A 15,786-nucleotide genomic window follows, 5' to 3' on the forward strand; every position below is an offset into this window, starting at 1 on the left:
TACTGCGGCTATTTCTACCTCTCCTTGTGCCAGATGCATTGTCAAATGGTGTTTTGTGGAGACTTTAATCTCTTTCCAAAATTTCTTCTGTCTTCCTAACTACAAACTCTACGACTGATGCTTAAATTCCCCGATGTTGGGCGTTCTTATCGTGATTGCTAGATGTACGACAGGAATCGCTGCATGAATTGCTGGTTAGTTGTTTTCACTGTTAGACATCCCATCTCCGAGCGTAGATGACGAGACAGCAGCAATTGGAATCATGCTGCAATCATTTATGATAATTAATAATATTTTATCATGGTGTGAAGAACAAACAAACAAACAAACAAACACACACAGTGTAAGTGTGGTTTTTCATCAGGAAGTATTGCATTAGTTGAAATAGCCATCATCATGTTGTCATTGTAATACACACAAAACTGTTACATATATACAAACGTTCGAAGAAAGTATTTTCCTTCCTATAATGTGTGTATTCTTCAAAGTTATCAATGTCTTTCCTAGTCCGACTATTCATTTTGTTTGTGTGAGTTGGTACGCCGCAATATTTCATCAATATCGTGACTGACAACAGAAATAGGCTTCACACATAGTACCCAACTCGGATTCTAGGCGTGATGTAGGAACGCTTGAAGCACTGGGTTATCCTACGCCTCTAATATAGTTATAAGCCCTATGTACTATCACGAGGGATTTGCTAAAACAACATTGTCTGATAGTACAAAAACGGTAACAGCTGTCAACCACATCATATTCATGACAATGATTTCTTACAGAAGGGTCTTTGGTTTCCTCATTGAGTGTTAATATATGATAATCTTTTGTATTCAAAACTTTTGGTAACATGACCAATCTTCTTACCATCTGATGCGAGTAGTGTCTGCCGTACCTGCAGGGTCTCGCTCCTACACTGGCGTCAGCATGTTCTCTCTCCATCTTCATAGATGGATTACTGTTACTTACATGTGAATATTACCTTCTTTGTCGCTCTTAAAAAAGCTTCCTCGCATTTTGTACAGTCACACAATTTTGACCTGCCAAAGTTATATTTTTGTATTGATTTGTGAATTTGTGATTTGTGTGGTAATTGCAGCACACTTCTTTGCTGTTTGTTGGTTTCACACTTGTTTCTTTCATGGATTGATTCCCTCAAACATTTTTGTTCACTTGGAAATCAACACTTAACAGTTTTAAACATATATTTTCATCGAGAGGGACAAACTGACTGTCGCCTTCTTGAAGTAGATGAAGTACCTGTAATATCATGATGGATGTTAAAAGCTTGGAACGTGGTTGGCCATAAATATTGTTTCCCTTATTCTGCAGTTACATGTGCCATGGCTTTATCAAAGACCTTTGTCACTTGAAAGAGAGCTCTGATGAACGTGACGTTAAACAGACAGTTTGCCAGCTTCTCAATTTTGTTTTTCTTTCCACTACTTCACATCAGTCATTTCTCAGTCGACGCTTGCTGGGCCATTGCATGTCATTGATGGAAGAATCAAAACGATGCTGTGAAGGTGAAAAACACATGCTTTCAAAAATACCTATTGATTTTACATTGTGAAAAAAGTGTGCAATTACACATGTACATTTTGTGTGGGTTTTACATTAGGTTTATGAGGATTCACACCGTTAAAATCCATTTCACCACCTCTTTGAAATGTTGCTAACCTGTCTCAGAACGCAGACTCGATATTGCTAAACCCAGACACATACGTTCCCATGTGATTCAATAAAGAAATTACAATTTCAAATGTATCCCACGAATAGAAGTGCTGATGCGTGAGCTGATATTTGAAGGTAAATGATGAGTGAGTTAATATTTAACGTCACATCGGCAATAATGCAGCCATTTCGTGACGAGAACATGGATATCAAGAATATCAGAAACTAAAACCCTTTTGACCAAGAACAGTAAAACCACTAGTTTATCACAGACATCCATTGAAAACTAGTAATTAAATGTAAAACAACTGAAGGTAGAACACATACTAGGGACCATGGGGACTTACAGTACATAAGCTTCCTGCAAGGGCCCTAGCTGGATTTACACCATCTCTTCAGCTGATAGGAATTTAGACACATCTAGCCATGCATTACAATACACATCTGGTACGATTGAAACAGTGGAAAGTTTTAATTTACATGGAATGTTTTGGGACTTACCTCTCGGGAGGACAATAATTTTACAGTACTTCAACCCTCCTCGAGGATACAGCCACTAAAAAACCGTAGCTACTAATTCAAACGTCCACTCTTAAAATATTTATCTATTTACAAATTAGTTAGCAAATCTAATTCTTTTTAAAATACAGTAGGTAAGTGATCAAATCAATAAAAGACGAAATCAATAGACTGTCTTGGCTGAACCACTGGTAGAGCGGAAGAGAGTGTATACCAATTTTTTCACCTGTTTTTGTTAAATAAACTCACTTGGATTTCTGGTCTCGGCTTATACCTGAAATGATTAAATTTACTTGACGAAGATGAATACGTTTTCGTTCTGAGCATTATTTCGAATGACAAATATGAATGGAAACATGTTATTGTATTCAACTGCTAATTGCGGTACTATCACCATAGCTCTGATTACATCTAATTTTTGTCATTATTTTTCATCGATAGACTAATATTCACAGTGACATGATTAATATGTTTCAGGTTGGAAAAATGTGGTCAGGTTTAGAAAAAAATTGTCAAGCTGCACCTGTCAATTGCTATGCAGCTGTACTGAAATATATTAAAAATACGTTTGTAGATTGATCAGTAGAGGGTTTAGCGCAATACTGTTGACATGTTAAATACATGAGAACGAGCAACATTCAGTTATGTAACCTGCAAGGTTTTTCCTAATTGTACCTGGCTCTGTTATGACTACCGTTAATTTTAAATTAAAAGGAGTATGAAGTATCAAGAAAAACATAAGTTGTCTTGTGATGTTCAGGTACAATGTATATTATTGTAAGCGCGATGTTTCTGCAAAGATGCTAGAACGGTAATTAACAAGTGCGTAAGACATGGGTATTAAGTCAAGGCAAAATACACAGAAAATAATTTAACAAAGAATGGTGTCCCGTGTAACTGTTTATTTCAGATATGATGAACATGATGTATATGAGACGATGAAGCTCGGTAACATACCTCATTGCATCAGTTCAATTAAGAAATTGTGAACGTTTCTTAACTGCTTGAAATACATATTTAGCTGCATTATTAATACGAGAAGCATTTTGAGATGTCAGCAGTTGTACGGATTTATGGAGAAGAGTAATAATACTTTGGAAGCAAGGCCTGACGTACATTATTATAAAAGTTTCATTCTAAGTAGAACTGGTATTCAGACTCGATAGTGGGTACAATGCAAAAAGAGCATAATTTTTCGCTCCGTGCTAAGCCGATCTTTCGTCATTCTCCAATCAGCGACTGGTGATTAGAGCATCGGAGCTTACAGGGTGCAATAAGGTAAACTGGTGCAGTAAATAACAGTAAATAATCCTCACATTTAATTTCACTTTTGACGGATTTATATGACTGAAGTTTGGAATAACTGGATGTGCTTCCAAAGAAGCACATCTTTCCTTAAAACTGGAAATAAAACTGTTAATACAGCCTACATCTTGATTAACCCATACATAGCCGAATCTAAAAAAACAAATTTTCAACATTTAATGCCCAACACTTCCTCCAAGCTTCTGCCAAACTATATTGAAACTCACAGGCTTTGTTTAAAATAACATCATCTTCCTGGGACAACAACCTTGCCCAATATTTAATAATCTTATCGCACTGATTAACACGAGGAGAATACCTACCACGAGCTACCAAATTAGGCGTAGTTCTACTCAAATGTAAAACGTTCGTGCAATAGTTATAATGCACCTGCGCAACGTCACTTGATGGATGGAAACCACAGACTTCTGTGCCATACATAAGAGTAGGTATAATATGCAACAACATCCTGTGGGGGAAAAAGCCTGTTCGGAAAGGACCTTCTGAGAGATGTACCATGAACCCAAACTTGAGAAATTACCCCGAGATATTTATAACTACTAACTACCTCTAATTGTTCACCATGAACCTGGTATGTGATCTACCTCAGCTGCTGGCGATCCATATCCCATTTTTGCATTGTTTTGTCCAAAATGACTTTTCACCTTTTTAAGATATCTGCTAGCTAGTTTTAACTCAGTCTGTGATAATCTAGTGTCTTACTGTCCTTCGTCGACAGGATTGTATATATTATGTGTCTGTCTTATGAATTTAGAACTAGTTGGCTGAAATATTGCCGATATGACTTTAATTCTTAACTCACTCACTCACTCGCTCGCCCAATCACTCACTGTTCACCATAAAAGGAAAACGTTGCATGTTTTCTGAGTTTACCAGCATAAATACCATTACCATGGTGATAACAGTGAATGAAACTAAGTGAAGACTCCTGTTGCACTGTATGTGGTGCGTACTAAAACTGCATTTCACACTGTTATTCTGGCTGATGAAGTGAAGGACCTCGGTCTCTGTAGAATGACTATGTTCTTGTGTGTTGCTTACAAACGTTTTCTGATTAACTGTTTCTTTTGGTTGTTTTGGTCTGATTGCTATGAGGTTGTTACATGAGTTCTCAGATGGAGGACTTGTTGTTTTGCTTTGTCGGATAATCAGTGGTTTTGTAGATGCAGATGCTGATGTTTCTTCGATCTGCGCTCCTTCATAGCTGCATTTGATCTTGTAGAGTGTGTCTCATGGGTATGGCTGTTGTAGGATTGCCGGTGCCTGTGTTTGTTGTCCATGAGCTGCAACTGGTACAGATGTTGTCTATGTTGGATTATTAAAGGGGTTTTCACAATTTCCTAAGATGAGAACTAAACTCTAATATGGAAAAAGCGGAAAATGAAATAGAATATAAAATGCATGTGTACCACTTTCCCCACGTCCGATTCTTGCAAAACATTTGAAGTAAGTTAAACCTTTCCACTGTTTTAATCGTAGCATATGTGCAGTTGTAATGTATGGCCAGATGTGGATAAATTGCTGCCAGCTGAAGGGATAGTGTAAATCCAAGAGGAAGTAAATGTACAGTAAGTCCCCACGGTCCCTAGTATGGTGCAGTACCTTCAGTTGTTGGCAATCTATAGCCCGTTCTTACATAGTATTGTCCTCGATAGTTACAGTGTTTTAATTACTAGTTTTAAATGGATGTCGAGTGCTTTTACTGTTCTTCGTCAACATGGTTTTAGTTTCTGAGGCACCCGTGGCGAGCCACCTCCTCATGGTGGGTGCTGGGTAATGCTAAGAGCTCGCCGACACCCCCGTAGTGGACCCGGGGGATATTTGGTCCACCAACCCGTTTGCCGTGGGTTGCGGCCCTGTGTCGGTGGAGGAGGGGATCCTGGTGGTTGAGGGCAATGGGAGCAGGACCAGTGTTCCTATTGCTCAACACCACCACCCTGACTTCACCTAGACGGGAGGTTGAATGGGCCCGGTTCAACCAATCGGCTGGACACGCCAAGCCCTGAGCATTACTGTATGTAATGTTGCACAAAATTTTGAGAATCGTAATATGTATATTATTAGGTCTTGGCCGATTTTTGGATCTTCTGTGAATTTCAAATTTTATCAATTCATGTTTTTGCCTAGAGTCGTATGCTCAGAAGGCGGTGGCTCATGGGCCAATCTGGTAGAATTATTAATGTTTTTGTTAAATAAAATCACTTGGATTTCTGGTCTCGGCTTATACCTGAAATGATTAAATTTACTTGACGAAGATGAATACGTTTTCGTTCTGAGCATTATTTCGAATGACAAATATGAATGGAAACATGTTATTGTATTCAACTGCTAATTGCGGTACTATCACCATAGCTCTGATTACATCTAATTTTTGTCATTATTTTTCATCGATAGACTAATATTCACAGTGACATGATTAATATGTTTCAGGTTGGAAAAATGTGGTCAGGTTTAGAAAAAAATTGTCAAGCTGCACCTGTCAATTGCTATGCAGCTGTACTGAAATATATTAAAAATACGTTTGTAGATTGATCAGTAGAGGGTTTAGCGCAATACTGTTGACATGTTAAATACATGAGAACGAGCAACATTCAGTTATGTAACCTGCAAGGTTTTTCCTAATTGTACCTGGCTCTGTTATGACTACCGTTAATTTTAAATTAAAAGGAGTATGAAGTATCAAGAAAAACATAAGTTGTCTTGTGATGTTCAGGTACAATGTATATTATTGTAAGCGCGATGTTTCTGCAAAGATGCAGAACGGTAATTAACAAGTGCGTAAGACATGGGTATTAAGTCAAGGCAAAATACACAGAAAATAATTTAACAAAGAATGGTGTCCCGTGTAACTGTTTATTTCAGATATGATGAACATGATGTATATGAGACGATGAAGCTCGGTAACATACCTCATTGCATCAGTTCAATTAAGAAATTGTGAACGTTTCTTAACTGCTTGAAATACATATTTAGCTGCATTATTAATACGAGAAGCATTTTGAGATGTCAGCAGTTGTACGGATTTATGGAGAAGAGTAATAATACTTTGGAAGCAAGGCCTGACGTACATTATTATAAAAGTTTCATTCTAAGTAGAACTGGTATTCAGACTCGATAGTGGGTACAATGCAAAAAGAGCATAATTTTTCGCTCCGTGCTAAGCCGATCTTTCGTCATTCTCCAATCAGCGACTGGTGATTAGAGCATCGGAGCTTACAGGGTGCAATAAGGTAAACTGGTGCAGTAAATAACAGTAAATAATCCTCACATTTAATTTCACTTTCGACGGATTTATATGACTGAAGTTTGGAATAACTGGATGTGCTTCCAACGAAGCACATCTTTCCTTAAAACTGGAAATAAAACTGTTAATACAGCCTACATCTTGATTAACCCATACATAGCCGAATCTAAAAAAACAAATTTTCAACATTTAATGCCCAACACTTCCTCCAAGCTTCTGCCAAACTATATTGAAACTCACAGGCTTTGTTTAAAATAACATCATCTTCCTGGGACAACAACCTTGCCCAATATTTAATAATCTTATCGCACTGATTAACACGAGGAGAATACCTACCACGAGCTACCAAATTAGGCGTAGTTCTACTCAAATGTAAACGTCCGTGCAATAGTTATAATGCACCTGCGCAACGTCACTTGATGGATGGAAACCCCAGACTTCTGTGCCATACATAAGAGTAGGTATAATATGCAACAACATCCTGTGGGGTAAAAAGCCTGTTCGGAAAGGACCTTCTGAGAGATGTACCATGAACCCGAACTTGAGAAATTACCCCGAGATATTTATAACTACTAACTACCTCTAATTGTTCACCATGAACCTGGTATGTGATCTACCTCAGCTGCTGGCGATCCATATCCCATTTTTGCATTGTTTTGTCCAAAATGACTTTTCACCTTTTTAAGATATCTGCTAGCTAGTTTTAACTCAGTCTGTGATAATCTAGTGTCTTACTGTCCTTCGTCGACAGGATTGTATATATTATGTGTCTGTCTTATGAATTTAGAACTAGTTGGCTGAAATATTGCCGATATGACTTTAATTCTTAACTCACTCACTCACTCGCTCGCCCAATCACTCACTGTTCACCATAAAAGGAAAACGTTGCATGTTTTCTGTGTTTACCAGCATAAATACCATTACCATGGTGATAACAGTGAATGAAACTAAGTGAAGACTCCTGTTGCACTGTATGTGGTGCGTACTAAAACTGCATTTCACACTGTTATTCTGGCTGATGAAGTGAAGGACCTCGGTCTCTGTAGAATGACTATGTTCTTGTGTGTTGCTTACAAACGTTTTCTGATTAACTGTTTCTTTTGGTTGTTTTGGTCTGATTGCTATGAGGTTGTTACATGTGTTCTCAGATGGAGGACTTGTTGTTTTGCTTTGTCGGATAATCAGTGGTTTTGTAGATGCAGATGCTGATGTTTCTTCGATCTGCGCTCCTTCATAGCTGCATTTGATCTTGTAGAGTGTGTCTCATGGGTATGGCTGTTGTAGGATTGCCGGTGCCTGTGTTTGTTGTCCATGAGCTGCAGCTGGTACAGATGTTGTCTATGTTGGATTATTAAAGGGGTTTTCACAATTTCCTAAGATGAGAACTAAACTCTAATATGGAAAAAGCGGAAAATGAAATAGAATATAAAATGCATGTGTACCACTTTCCCCACGTCCGATTCTTGCAAAACATTTGAAGTAAGTTAAACCTTTCCACTGTTTTAATCGTAGCATATGTGCAGTTGTAATGTATGGCCAGATGTGGATAAATTGCTGCCAGCTGAAGGGATAGTGTAAATCCAAGAGGAAGTAAATGTACAGTAAGTCCCCACGGTCCCTAGTATGGTGCAGTACCTTCAGTTGTTGGCAATCTATAGCCCGTTCTTACATTGTATTGTCCTCGATAGTTACAGTGTTTTAATTACTAGTTTTAAATGGATCTCGAGTGCTTTTACTGTTCTTCGTCAACATGGTTTTAGTTTCTGAGGCACCCGTGGCGAGCCACCTCTTCGTGGTGGGTGCTGGGTAATGCTAAGAGCTCGCCGACACCCCCGTAGTGGACCCGGGGGATATTTGGTCCACCAACCCGTTTGCCGTGGGTTGCGGCCCTGTGTCGGTGGAGGAGGGGATCCTGGTGGTTGAGGGCAATGGGAGCAGGACCAGTGTTCCTATTGCTCAACACCACCACCCTGACTTCACCTAGACGGGAGGTTGAATGGGCCCGGTTCAACCAATCGGCTGGACACGCCAAGCCCTGAGCATTACTGTATGTAATGTTGCACAAAATTTTGAGAATCGTAATATGTATATTATTAGGTCTTGGCCGATTTTTGGATCTTCTGTGAATTTCAAATTTTATTAATTCATGTTTTTGCTTAGAAGGCGGTGGCTCATGGGCCAATCTGGTAGAATTATTAATGTTTTAATTCTTCTGCTGGAGTATATCATCCGAGTATCCTTGGTGCTGTAAGCTGGAGGCCCGCTTACTTTAGCATTGTCCTTGTGATACTCCGTGGTGGATGGGGAACTCGGATGATGAACCAAATTTAACTAACCATGGCTTATGAAAACCCAGCAAAAAAAACCCAAAACGTCCACTTGATACTGACCCTGTTGATACTGACCATAGACCGTCTGCATCGATTGAGTATTGGTCACGTTTCATTGTAATTGAGACTCCTGACAAGACACCCTTGAAGTTGAACCCCTTTGCTGTATCCAAGGGTATTGAAGGTATTGCTGGGGATGCGAAGAACATAAGACGCTTACGTTCAGGTGCCCTGTTAGTAGAGTGCGGGAAAAAGCAACAAGCAACTAATTTGCTGAACATCAAATCTTTCGTGGGCATTCCGGTCACGGTCTCTGCACACAAAACCTAAAACTCAAGCAAAGGTATCGTTAGAGATCGAGACCGATTGTTTGACGATATGTCGGAACTTGATATAGGATGTGAAATGAAGGATCAAGGTGTACTCTCCGTCAAGCGTTTTTCAACTCGGAGAAACAATGAAATCATCAAAACGAACACGTATCTGTTTACTTTTTCATGTCCTAATGCTCCCAAATCAGTGAAGGCAGGCTACTGTAACATTCCATTGGATACCTACATCCCAACCCGCTCAGGTGTTTTAAATGTCAGAAATATGGACACGGTGTAATTACTTGCACATTGTCTGTTGTGCGTGCTCACTGTGGTGATAAGACACACACAACAGATGATTGTGACAGTGATTATAAAAAATGCACCAATTGCTCAGGCGACCATTCTTCATTTTGGAAAGAGCGAATGGAGATCAATAAAATAAAATTTACACAAAAGTGTACACAATTTCTGAGGCCAAAAAACTGGTAAAGAGATCTGAACATTCAGAAAGTTATGCTACAGTTGCAAAAACATCATCGGGGTCTAGTTCTAAAACAACATCAACCACAGGCTGCCAAACTACCTTGACTTGGTTAAATTGCTACTCTCAACAGCATTTGTGCACTGCTATATCATCACAGACTGAGGACTCACTTCCTAATACCTCAAAGTCTTCTTCTGATCACAAATCATCATCTCAGTCACACTCAAAGTCTCAATCGACAGCTGATAGTCAACAAACGGTGAAAAGTAAACCGAAGCCAAAGCCTTATGCTTCCAAACAACAAAGTGGCAGAGCTCCTAAAGGGTCACAGAACAAAATTCAGTTGTTCAATAAATACGGGTCTCTTGAAGACATGGACGTTTCTGAAAACGTCCATTCTAGGGCACATAGCTTGTCGCCCTCCAAAACAGTGTGGGGTAGATCCCCAATAAATCCCCCCAAAAGATAGTTTATTCAAATAATATTGTACAGTGGAACTGCAGAGGATTGAGGACTAATTTACATGAATTACAGCTATTGGTCCAAGATTTTACACCTTCAGCAATAAGTCTCCAAGAGACATATTTACAACATACAGATACATTTGACCTTCGTCAATTTAATGCATATCATTGTTTTTCACCTCCGGGTGATACTGCCACTGGAGGATCATCCATTCTAGTCAGACAAAACGTTATTCAAAGCCCTGTTTCACTTAATACTAATATGCAGGCTGTTGCAGTGAGAATTACTTTACATGTACCGTTTACACTATGCTCTCTTTATATTTCGCCGTCTTTGACGTTTGCCAAAACTGATCTTCAAGCTCTATATGACCAACTCCCGGAGCCCTGTATTATAATGGGAGATTTAAATGGGCACAACCCACTTTGGGGTAGTGTAACTGCAAACACTAAAGGTAAATTGTTGGAAGACTTTTGTTCTGACAATGATTTATGTATTTATAATAATGGTTTCAACACATATTTACATCCTGGTACAGGGACCTATTCTGCTCTCGACTTGTCACTCACAAATTCAGAACTACTAAATGAATCTGACTGGTCAGTCCACGATGACCTCTGTGGAAGTGACCATTTTCCTACTATACTAACATCTGTAACTCCATCTGATGTTCCTCCATCAGCAAGGCGGAATTTTAAAAAGGCTAACTGGGCTTTATATGAAACACTCTGTGCTACAAAACTTAAACCTGAACGTTTCATTGACGTTCCGGATGCTATTAAATTCTTTTCTGAGGAACTGAATTCCATAGCAGATGAGTGTATACCAAAGTCCTCTGCAGTTCAACATGTTCGAAAACCATGGTTCAGTGATGAATGCAAACAAGCTAGGAAGGTAGGGAAAAAAGCAGAACATTATTTACGTCGCCATCCCATGATGCATAATTTAAATAAATTTAAAATTTTAAATGCTAAAGCACGGTGTACTTTTAGAGAGAACAACTGGCAAAATTATGTATCTAAAATAAATTCTCGGACACCCATGTCCAAGGTTAGTGAACATGGTCCAGAAAATCAAAGCTAAAAGTACCAAATCTACTGTCCATCATCTTAAACATGGAGATCAATTACTTACTGATAAATCAGATATTGCGAATAAACTGGGCGAAACTCTCGCTAAACATTCTTCCTCTTCTAATTATATACCTAAATTTCGGCAGTATCAAGAACAACAAGAGAAGAAAACTATTAATTTCAACTTAGATAATGGGGAAGATTATAATGAAACGTTTTCTATTCATGAACTCCATACTGCTCTTGATCACGCTCATGACACTGCTACAGGATCTGACAACATACATTATCAACTCCTGAAGCACTTACCACAATACTGTTTAGAGACGCTTTTATCAATTTTTGATGATATTTGGACTTCCGGGAAATTTCCTCCTTCTTGGCGTGATGCCATAGTAGTACCAATACCTAAACCTGGACGTGATCATACGGATCCATCCAATTATCGTCCGATTTCACTAACTAGCTGTGTTTGGAAGACCATGGAACGCATGATAAATAATCGACTTGTTTGGTACTTGGAAACAAATAACCTTATCACAGATATTCAATGTGGTTTCCGTAAAAATAGAAGTACTGTCGATAACTTAGTGCGTTTAGAATCATTTGTTAAAAACGCGCTGATCAATATATACACAACACGCTGTATCTGTCTTCTTTGATCTTGAGAAAGCATATGATACAACCTGGAAATATGGCATTTTAAGAGATTTACATGATTTCGGTTTGCGAGGTCGTTTACCTGAATTCATAACCAACTTTTTAAATGACAGACAGTTCCAGGTCCGTGTAGGTTCTACCCTGTCTGATCATTACAATCAGGATCAGGGTGTTCCATAACGCAGTATTTTGTCTGTCACTCTTTTTAGCATCAAGATCAACAGTTTAGTTTTAAACGATTCAACTGATGGATGGTTATTTGTGGATGATTTTAATATTTCTTGTCGTGGGAAAAATATGCATACTATTGAACGGCAACTGCAGCTGTGTTTAAACAAAATAGATAAATGGTGTCTTGAAAACGGCTTCCAATTTTCTAAATCAAAAACCAATTGTGTACACTTCTGCCGTAAATATAAACCCCATAAAGACCCAGAACTATTTCTAAGTGGCACCCCTATCAAAGTTGTCAAGGAGGCTGAGTTCTTGGGACTTATTTTTGATTTACATTTGACCTTCTTGCAGCATAAAAGCCAAATGCTCGAAGGCTCTCGATTTATTAAAGGTTGTTTCTAATTCAAAATGGGGAGGGGATCAGACTACTATCAGACCTCCTTCATTTATATAGACCACTCGTGCGATCGAAATGTGATTACGGCTCCATCGTATATGGTGAAGCTTGTCAAAGCAGCCTAAAACTACTTGATCCTGTGCACCACCAAGGCCTAAGACTTTGTCTCGGTTCTTTTAGAACTTCTCTTCTCGACAGTCTATACGTCGAGGCTGATGAGCCTTCTCTCAACCAATGCCGTATCTTTATAGTACATTACAAAATTAGCTTCTGATGAGTCTAATCTTGCATTTAATTGTGCCTTTAATCCTCTGTATGAGGATTTGTATAACAAAACGTCTTCCCTTCTTCCGCCTCTTGGGCTCAGAATTAAGCCATTTCTTGCTGCTTCTAGTATTGAGCTGGAAAATATAACTCCCTCCCGACTTCTTTCTTCTCCTCCTTGGCAGTTGGTTAGGCCCCAAGTGCACCTAACATAAACTACATTTAAAAAATCAGAAACTTATGAATTACAATACAAACAAGAATATAATCAATTAAAACATAAATATAGCAAATATAAATCCTTATTTACAGATGGGTCCAAGGACGGTGGCGCAGTGGCTTGTGCCACTGTCATTGGATCCAGAACAATATCGTTTAGATTACCAGACAACAGTTCTGTTTTTACAGCTGAAGCTAACGCCGTACTAACGGCTCTTAAATATATTCAAAGACACCCTAAACGTAAACAATATATAATCTATTCACAGTCTCTTTCTTGTCTTCAGGCGATTAAAATTTACCATGTAAACATCCACTTTTAATTGATATTATTGAGTTGTATAATAATCTTGCTACTGGCCAATACGACATCGTCTTCTGATGGTTAGCAAGCCATGTGGGCATTTCTGGTAACACAATGGCCGATCTTGCTGCCAAGGCAGCACTCAACAAATCTTAGACACCACTTCTTATTCCTTACAGTCATTACAAAGCCACCATTAGATCTTATATCCGTAATCTGATGCAAAAGAGATAAAATCTTACATTGGTTATACCCAGTTGGGTTGTCAGTCCAGATTTGGAGAGGTTATTTTACGACGATGTCGTATTGGCCACACTAGATATACTCATGCGTACCTGTACCATTTTGTATCCCTTGTGATGAGAGAGTCACGGTCAAGCATATTCTGCAGCTGCTTGACTGTGTTGAATTCTCCATCACAAGGGATAAGTATTTTACAGTTACATCAATGAGGGATCTTTTTACCAGCGTTAAATCTCATTTAATTATAGGTTTTTTAAAAGAAATTGATATTTTGATTGAATTTTGAACAGTATGTTGTGCAAATAGGTGTATTTTAATGATTGGTAGTTTGAGTTAGTAACTTGAATTGTTGGTGGCTGTACCCTCAAAGGGGGTTGAAGTATTGTAAAATTATTGTCCTCCTGGGAGGGTGCGTATGTCCAAAAGGATTCAAAGTAAATTCTAAATTTCCATGTTTTTAATCGTAGTATAAGTGTTTTCTTATTATATGGCTAGATTTCCGAAATTGCTGACGGCTGAGGGGATGATGTAAATTCATCTAGGGTCCATGCAGGTAGCAAAGGTACTATAAGTCCCCATGGTCCTTAGTATGGTGATCTACCTTCAGTTGTTAGCAATCTATAGCCCAGTTTTACATTGTATTGTTCTCTATAGATAAATTGTTTTAGGCATAGCTACTAGTTTTACATTCTTTTCTGTGATGTTTAGTTGTATTTCTGTCCTTCGTCGACAGGTTTTTATAATTCTCATATGTTCCATTTTAATGTTACGTTCCCGTCACTATATGGCTAAAAATTGCCGATGTGCCGTTAAATTGTGACTCACTCACTCACTTTAGTTTCTGATATTCTCGATATGCATTTTAATTTAAATTGGCTGCAACATTGCCTATTTGACGGTAAATATTAATTCACTCACTCCTGAGCTAAAAGAATGAATTTAAGTGAAACATACTATACCCTTTCCAAATTGTTTTAAAGCACCATTTGTTCGGCGACCTATTTGATAAATTAAATAATTCCCACATTAGATTACTTCCTAAATGTACCTTAGTTCATGTGTAGCTAACAAATGATGATGTGTGCAAAACTAGGACACAGTCAGAACAGAGTTCTGGATGACATGTTGAAAAGAGGTGACATTATGCAATGTCTTTTATGATTGCCCGGTAAGTGTAAATGAATTAGTACTTAAAGTGAACATAGTAAATTGCGTGAGTATGGTCTTAGCCGGTGTTAGCAATATTCCAGCGATATCACGATGGAGACACCAGAAATAGGCTTCTCACCTAGTACCCATGTGGGAATCTAACCCGAGCCTTCGGCGTGACCAACGGACGCCTTACCCGTTAAGCTACCCCACCTCCCCGAAAATAGTGAAGATTCTATGAAGCATAATGAAGACGATTTCTCTTTGGTATACATGGTAATTGGTCAGGTTGTTTCCACGGTGTAAGTTACATAGCGAAATCCCTACGCATTTAAGCTGGATTAACTTTGCTGTTGTAACTGCGTCCACGCCAGTGCCAAACACAGGAAGGTTCCCAATACCTTATTAGAATCAGTCCATAGAAATGATGCGGCATTGTGCACAGATATTGCTATTCCTGCATCTCAGCTCATGGACTACCGTAAAAGACTTATCGCCTTTGTAGGTATCATCTGTTTGGTGACACACTATGACAGGGATTCAAATAGGTTGAATACAATGAGAAAACAGATTTTTAACATCGTGTTGATTTCAAAAGTGTAACTACATAGTGGAATTTTATTTTTGATGATTGGATGATGATGATTGAATCATCGCAGACTGATGCCAATCACTTGATTTTTTGGTCCAGGCTAATATGCTTACAGATCATCTTATAACTGGGATAGTTATACAACGCTAAACAGCATATTCATATGTCTGAAAATCGAATGGTTAGCAGCCATTGACATGAGGCGCTCATAAAATATGTTCATTTCATTTGCGTCTTTCTTTTTCTATCGAACATTTACGTCAATCGAACGTGTTTAACGGAAGGTCATCGTGATGAGTAGATGCTTTTAGGTTCGCTTTAACCGAATGGGTGTTTGGATATTTGGAATACACATTGA

The sequence above is a fragment of the Haliotis asinina genome, chromosome 5 (assembly GCF_037392515.1).
Source record: "Haliotis asinina isolate JCU_RB_2024 chromosome 5, JCU_Hal_asi_v2, whole genome shotgun sequence".
In the NCBI taxonomy this organism is placed as follows: Eukaryota; Metazoa; Mollusca; class Gastropoda; order Lepetellida; family Haliotidae; genus Haliotis; species Haliotis asinina.